Source organism: Carcharodon carcharias, chromosome 5 (assembly GCF_017639515.1).
Source record: "Carcharodon carcharias isolate sCarCar2 chromosome 5, sCarCar2.pri, whole genome shotgun sequence".
Taxonomy (NCBI): Eukaryota; Metazoa; Chordata; class Chondrichthyes; order Lamniformes; family Lamnidae; genus Carcharodon; species Carcharodon carcharias.
In genome coordinates, this window is record NC_054471.1 from 97,390,404 (window position 1) to 97,398,478 (window position 8,075).

Genomic DNA, 8,075 nt, shown 5'->3' on the forward strand with positions numbered 1-8,075 from the left:
CATTCGAGATCAATGGATCCTTTTTAAGCTGTGATGCCCAGAACAATACACAGTATTCCAGGTGTGATCTAACCAGGGTTTTGTACAGCTATAGAAAAATGTCCTTCCCTTTACAGTCTTGTCCTTTGGTCATAAAGGTTAATATTTCATTAGAGATAAAAACAAAAAAACTGCAGATGCTGGAAATCCAAAACAAAAACAGAATTACCTGGAAAAACTCAGCAGGTCTGGCAGCATCGGCGGAGAAGAAAAGAGTTGACGTTTCGAGTTCTGTCGAAGGGTCATGAGGACTCGAAACGTCAACTCTTTTCTTCTCCGCCGATGCTGCCAGACCTGCTGAGTTTTTCCAGGTAATTCTGTTTTTGTTTAATATTTCATTAGCTCTTTTGATTGTGTTTTTGCACCTGACCACTACAATTTAGTCATCCTTGTGCACAGACTCTAAATCTCTTTGGACCTTCACAGACATATATCAGTGTGATTGACTGGTGAAAAAGCAAATGATTTTTCTTGTGAGCATGTCATTAATGATTCCACTGATATCTCCTCTCTGTGTATGTTAACTCCATTCCTGGCCTTAAGTCTCTTATAGTCATTTGGTAGCATGAGTATTTCTGAAAAAGGAGACGTGAAAGCTTTTCATCTTGCACTCATCGGGACACTTCTGTTATGAAAGTATAATCATTTTCATAATATTGTTCTGGTTTATTGTAAAATAGATTTATGGGTGTGAGTATAGTTAGGTCTGTCTGTGTGATTGAATTACATTTGCAAGTTTGGAATTATCAAAATAAGCTTGATGTAGAAATGTACTTGAAATGCTATGAGTAAATATGGATGCTGACTTAGCATGTAAGGTGTGAAGGGAATTTTCATTTTTAGATAAGTGAAGGGACTGTTGGGAGTTTCAGAGGGATGTTAGTCTGTTTACAACTAGTCAGATAAGCAAAGCTAAGGAGTGTGTCTATTTTCCCCAAAAGTTACTGACAATATTGGCAACATGGAAGTTTTTATATAATGAGAAAGGTACTATTCCAAAGACATAAGGAACAATAGAATGTACACATTAAAGGGAGAGAAATGTATATAAAGAAGAATGAAAGGCTATGTGAGGAGAGGGCCATGTAAGGTCTAACAGGAATGTGTGAACCAGCCTTCAAAAAGCCTCCAGCCATTTGTGCACAAGTCAGCTGTGTCCAGTAACTGAAGTTGGAGAAAGCCATTTGGAATTCCACTGTCAAGTGGGTACTATGTTAACTTGCTGGTTTTCTTTTAAATCTAAAATCTATTTTGTTGCCTTAAAGAGGTTGTGTAACTGAGAGTCAGGTTAATTGGGAATTTTAGAAGTTGCTTTCGTAGTAAGTAATTGTGGTCTTATTTATGTGCTTCAAATCTTTTATTTTGTTAATAAATATTTTAATTTAATTTTTAAAATCTCTGAAGGTCTTGGTGGACTCATTATTTCTGAAGTCAGTGCACACATTTTCTCATAAAACATACAAATTGCAAAACCATTGTGATAGCACGATCAAGTTTCCCTTGTAGATTTGGTCTGCCTGGCACAAATCATCTGCCACATCATAACACTTCGTAAGAACACCAATATAAGGGGAAAACAACTATTTATAGTGTATGTGAAGAGAGTGCTGATTGGCTGGCAGTAGACTCTGATTGGTAGTGGCATTGCCATGGAGAATGCACCAGTGATGGTGACTGATAGTTAACAACCAAAAATTGTTTGAAATTTAAACCAGGCAGCTTGACCCTGATTGGTCAAGGAATAAGTCAGCGAATGGCTGTCACTTATTTTGTTTAAAACAGGCACAATGTGTGTACATGTTCTTTCTGTCTGCAAAGAACAGGGTCCTATGTATTAATATATGTCACTTCCAGTACACGCAAGTGCGCCACACTATGAGCTCAACTGACAATTTTAAATTGGTTGTCATTGTAATTCTTATCATTGAGCAAATGTTGTCCAATCATGGAATCACATCTAATGTTGGAAACTGTGTTTTGAGTTTTACGAGCATGGGCTGGTTGGTAGGGTCTGCATCTTGCCTGTTGCGAAAAGCATGCTGTTTACATAGAGTACAAATTGTTGTTGTCCACTTATATTGATATTCTTGTGAAGTGTCCTGTTGAGTGTAAGGCAAAAAACTTTGACATGTTCCTTAAATCTCTGTTCTGACTGCATCAAATGAAAGGAAGTTTTGGTATTATCAAATTAGAATTGAACCACAAAGCAGGGGTGGAGTTGTTTCAAAGTTTATCCATTGGATATTTGATTTTATTTTTTTCTTTGGGCAAAGCATAGAGCCTCTTTTACTAGGTTGATGGTCCACCAGTAGCAGTAGATATTTGTCTCAGGGTCCATGCTGTTCAGGGTGAATCTCAACAAAAACCACTGCATCTCTTTCCAGTTCTGAGGAGTCAGTTAGCCTAGTTGGGTGGATGGCTAGATTGTGATGCAGAATGACACCATACCAGTCCAATCCCCACACCGGCTGTGTTAGTTCATAGAGGCCTGTCTCCCTGCCTTACCCCATGCTTGATGCAGAGTGGTGCCCCTCGAGCTATATAACCATGTCTTTCTCTCTCTAACATTCTAGAAGGAGGTAGGGGGGCAGGTCTCTTCTCTACCCCACCTCTCCCCAACCCCTGCAGCTACCTTATGGGTAGCTTATAGTGGTGCTGAGACCTGGATGTGCAAGAGGATCTGATATGGTTGTGTCCTCCTCACCACCAGCCAAGCTGTTGTTCTTGCAGTGCAAAGAGCTGTCCATAAATGAATGTTGCGAACTGGTGAATTCCAAGGTCCAGGGCTATGTGCTGAAGGATGCACTAAAGCATGGGGCAGCCACCACAAAGGGTCAATGGGGAAGGGCCACAGTCTAAGGTCTTCCTGCCACAGCCCACCGAGGAACCTGACATAAACCCCTCAGGATGTATGTCACCAGAAATGTTTGACATAAAATATAATTGTACACACAATTGCTATTTTAATGAGGCAACTCAGAGTGCCATGTACTGTATGGAAAGAATTTGAATGGTATTGCACTTTATGCAATGTCCATTTTGAACAGTTATGTAATACACTTTAACAAATTTTATGAATAAAGTATACTTCTTGGAAAAAAGAAAGTTATGTCAAGGCAGGTGGTTCAGTTAAATAGTAAAGATTTGAACTAGCGGCTATTTTTCTGAATCAACATCAACCAGTACAAAGTAGATGGGCTTGATTCAGACTTCAGAACCATACCAAAAATATTCAGGAGCTAGGGGTAGAATTTTATAGGAGCATCGAGTGTCCCAATGACAGGACCAGAAGTGTACGGACTTCTGTTCAAAGACAGGATGGCTGGCCATGCACAGTGCCACAACAGCAGCCAATTAGATATCCAAAGTCGAGGAACCTGGCCAATTGTGCAGAGGGGCCAGGCACGAAATCGCCAATCCCACCATCACCTCACCGAGTCAAAGATCTGGTGCCATATTCGAACGGCACCCAGACAGGCATCCACTCCTTTCTAGCCAGCAACATTAGTCTGGCTGTCTGAGAGGAGGTTTGTCAACCCCAATCGTTGTCACTCCTCCCCACCTGTCACCCTTGGATCCCTGAAGCTGCTGCCAGCCCCACCCTACCTGTTGATACTGATCACCTGCTGACACCCTATACAAAATGAATATACTACTTAACAGGCTGCCTCCATCTTAGCATCAGATGTCAGGATCGCACCAAGTGGTAGAAAACATAAGGCTCTCCAGTGACACAAAGGTGGCATAGGTGTCAAATCAATCAATGCCATTGTACTGTAGACCAGGATTTTCCGTGCCCGCCAGTGTCGGGCATGTTCGGTGTCATGAGTGGACAATATGGCGCAATCGGTTTCACGACAGCATAACTAGTTTGCAATCATCCACTCAGCCCATCGACGGCAGGCTGCATTTCCCGCCATTAGATGTCGGGAACACCATTATAATACATCTGCATATTATTATTAGGCCAGCCAGCTGGAATCATCCACTCCCGCTAGATCATCCATCCACATTGGCGGGAAAGCACGGCGATGTGTTTCACAACAGTACATAAAAGGTGTGCACTTGTTGGGCTGCACTTTGATGGGAACTCAGAGGTGCAGTGCTCACCAGGGTCGCATGTTGGATTTCAAGGTTGAGGAACATTTGGGGGTTGTCAAGGGCAGCCCTGCCAGTGAGGCAACTTGTCAAGGGGGACAAGGGCTGTCTTGCAGTTGAGGCTATTTGTTGGGGGGTGGACAAGGGCAGCCCTGCTGTTGAATATAGGGCACAAGCATTTGGGATGGGGGAGTAGGGTGGGTGAGGGAAACGGCCACCCATTAGGGAAACTTATATATAGTGACCATTCCTCTGCAACTCAGACAGTTCAGTGAGACTTCAGAGATTTTTTTTAAAACTAAAATTAAAATATTCATTAACAAAAGAAAAGATCTCAAGCAGATACATACATCTACAAATTACTATTATAATAACTCCTAAAATCCCTAATTAATCTGACTCCCAGTTACACCCCCTGTAAGGCAATGGTCCAGAAATAGATTTGAGATTTTAAACAGATCCAGCAAATTAACACAATATCCAGGACAGTGGAATTCAAAATGGCTCTCTTCAGCTTCAGTTTCTGTAGACACCAGACTTATGCACAAATACTAGAGGTTTCACACACTTCTGTTAGATCTTACAATGCCTTCCCCTGACACATAGCCTCATTCTCCTTTATATATGATCAATTCCAGAGGCTTGTCATCTGACTCAGACTCAGCAAATTTCTGGCCTCCAGCAGTCTTCTGAGTGTCGGACACCAGGGAAGTCCCTGCTGCCGCCAGCTGTGGATCAGACAATGTGATGTATCACCATGTTATCACCATGAGCTTTTTGATTATTCGAAGATGCAGAACTCTTGAGTAACCAGCTTTTCTGATTAATTGGCTTCACCCATTCCCCACGCTTGCTGAAACCTGTTTCTTTACTTATGTAGTTTTGTGAATAGATAAATAACTTTTAAAAACAAAGCTTTTACATTAACTTTTTTATAATTATATTTTCGAATTGATTTTGATCTAATGTATGAAAAAATGTCATTCACATGGTGAACTTTAAAACACACTTATTTGAAGTTAACATTTGAATGTCATTTAAATTTATGAACAAAATATTAATTTGAGTTCATTTTATCTGTGTGACTGGCTGGATGCCTCAATGACACTCAGGTAAGGAAGACAGGAAGGTACAAATCCAGCCAAACAAACCTCCCCTTGCTGTTATTTCCCACCTCTGGTATATTTTAAAGCACAATTCTAATGCTTTTAGATTATTTTCCTAAGAATCCATTAATGAAGGAATTCAGCTGTCTTTATAGAAATCCTTGTTATTCAATGAGATTTCTTGTCCTCCTCTTGTGGACTTGTCCTATATCTTTCCTTCCCTCTATCTCTCTCGTATTCTCTGTCTCTCGTCTCCGTCTATCTCTCTCCCTTTGTGTTTCTCTCCTTGACTCTAGCTGTTTATCTGTGTGTGTGTGTGTGTGTGTGTGTGTGTGTGTGTGTGTGTCTGTGTGTCTCCTTCTGTCTGTTTGGCCTGTGTGTGTGTGTGTCTCTGGCTGTCTGTCTGTCTCTCACTCTTGTGTAGGGTCCTTCTTTGCTTGTGGTTCTGTCATACTTTAATTCTCCCTCTTCCACTTTTTCTAACCATCCCATGTGGTATGCTAATCGCTGCTGATCTATTAGTTATTCATTGATCCCAGGGTAGAGTCTTTTCCATTGGAAAGTTTTTTTCTCCCTCTGGCTCAGTTCCAGCCTCCTCCAAGTTGTTAACATGTAACTGCAAACCTGCCACCTCCTTGCATGCATTCAACTTTTCCAATATGTTCAAGCGCTGTGTGTCCTGAGAAGCTGTGGCAGACCATGCAACTCCTTCAAACACAACAACAACACACTGAACCTAGAGAGATAGAATCTGAGATTGGAGGAGAAGCTCTGTCTTTCCCATGCCTGCTGTTCCCTCAATCACAACTCTGTAGTCAGTTCCTGCTCTCAGCAATTGTCCGAAACTATGGGAACTGCTGCTTCCCTACGAAAAGCTTCATGGTTGCCCAAATTTTTAAAAATAAGTCGAGCTGTCAGTTTCACTAACAGTTGCTCCCAATGGTAACTGCTGCTTCTGGCCTTCAGACGGCTTCCGGCCAGCAGTCAGTCCTGATGTCTTTAAAAACCGGCAGTTTTTTGCCTTTGTCCAAATTTTGCCACACCAGGCGACCACCTAGTTTGCCTAGTGGTTGCACCAGGACTGAAAACCCAACAGCTCTGCATGCCTGGCTCTCAGGGTCTGTGGTGAATCCCACAGTCATTTATTTCACCCTCCTTCTTAACTTGAGGACTATGGACCAATGGGGAGCCCACTGCTCTCTGGCCACCTCTTGCTGTTGTTTCATCTATGTACTTTGACACTCCCATTCTCACCCTGGAGCAGCAATACTTCACCAGGCACGTTCCCCCAATTACCTCTGACCTTCCCTCCATCATCTTTTCCCTGCCTTTGGTGATCCTTGGCCCACCTATCATCACCCTTAATTGACTGCCTGAACCCTTGAGCTGCACCCCACAGACCCATCATCATTGAGCTGTCCCCTGGCGCCCTCGACCTACCATCCAGCATCCTTGACACTCTCTCTATAACCCTTGTCCTGCCTTCGGTGACCCTCGAGACTCCCATCATCCTTGATCAACTGGCTGTCAACTTAGACCTGCTTCTCCCACCCTCCAACACTCCTGAATCCTAGACCTGCACACCGTCCCCCCCACCCCCCGTCACCCTCAAGGAGCAAAATGTCATCCTTGACTTTACCCCATCACCTTTCACCTGCCCTCAGTTACCCTCAACTCTCTCAACCACACCACTGACCTTCCCCCAATCACATTTCTTCTTCCTTCTATCATCCTTGGTCAGACTTTGGCAGTGATTGGCCTTCCCTGTGTTGTCCAGCTCCCTCCCTCTGTCCCCCATGAACATTCTTAGGCCCACCACAACCCGCCCCTCTTCCCTCAGTCAGCCATGCTCCATTCAGCCTGGATAGCTGGCACTCTCCCTTCAACAGGAAGCCATTCCCCGACCTGCCTGGACTGCCAACACCGGAACTCAAAGCAATAGCTCAACCTCCTCTCCCTGGTCCAACGAGGATCCCCCTACAAGAAAAACTGCTCCCACTCCCTCCAAATCCATCGCAAATATTAACTCGCCTGCTTCATGCCACCTTTAACCAGTCATTACTCTGAAGGCACATGTTTCTCGTTTGCTGCCAACTTAGTCACAAAGGTAACACTTGACCTCTCAACCACCTACTTTAATGAATATGCATGACATGCAGACGCATTACAAATAGGCTCCTGCCGCTTGCAGTTGGGAGCCCCGATCCACCTCTAGTTTGCCGCTGAATTATTTCTCACAATTAATCCTGACATCAGGGGCAGGATTTTACGTCCCGCAGGTGGGCACACACCCAACCTGATTGGGTGTAAAATTGCATGCGATGATGACATTGGGCAAGCGTCCCGATGTCATCCCGCACTCTTGCGATATTTCACATGGCAGGTACGTGCGGGTGCCGGAGCCACACCCGCTATTAATTAACTGGCCAGTTAAGGCCATTAACAGTCCAATTGACAGCGATTTTCGTTGCCCCTGCGATTTCGTGCTGGTCGCAAGGGCAAAACGGGCAGGCAGCCAGCCAACATTTTCAAAAACCTCATCCAAGGGTGGGAAAAAAGGGTCAGCAGCATTGCCAGTGTGAGTAGTGAGGAGTTTGGTAGATAGCTTGCTGCTGGTGACTTACTGGTACTTTGCAGTTTCTTCTTTGTTTGGGGCTTCAATCGTAGAATTTCCAGGCTTCATTTCAGGTCTCCTTGGTATCTGCAAGGCCCACGGAGGATTCATACTGCGTTGACCCTTCCAGGTATCAGACAGCCTTCCGTTGCCCTGGTAATGGGGATTGTGGTCTCTGCTGGTGGCACCTCCTCTGAGGAGGAAGAGAGGAGCAGAAG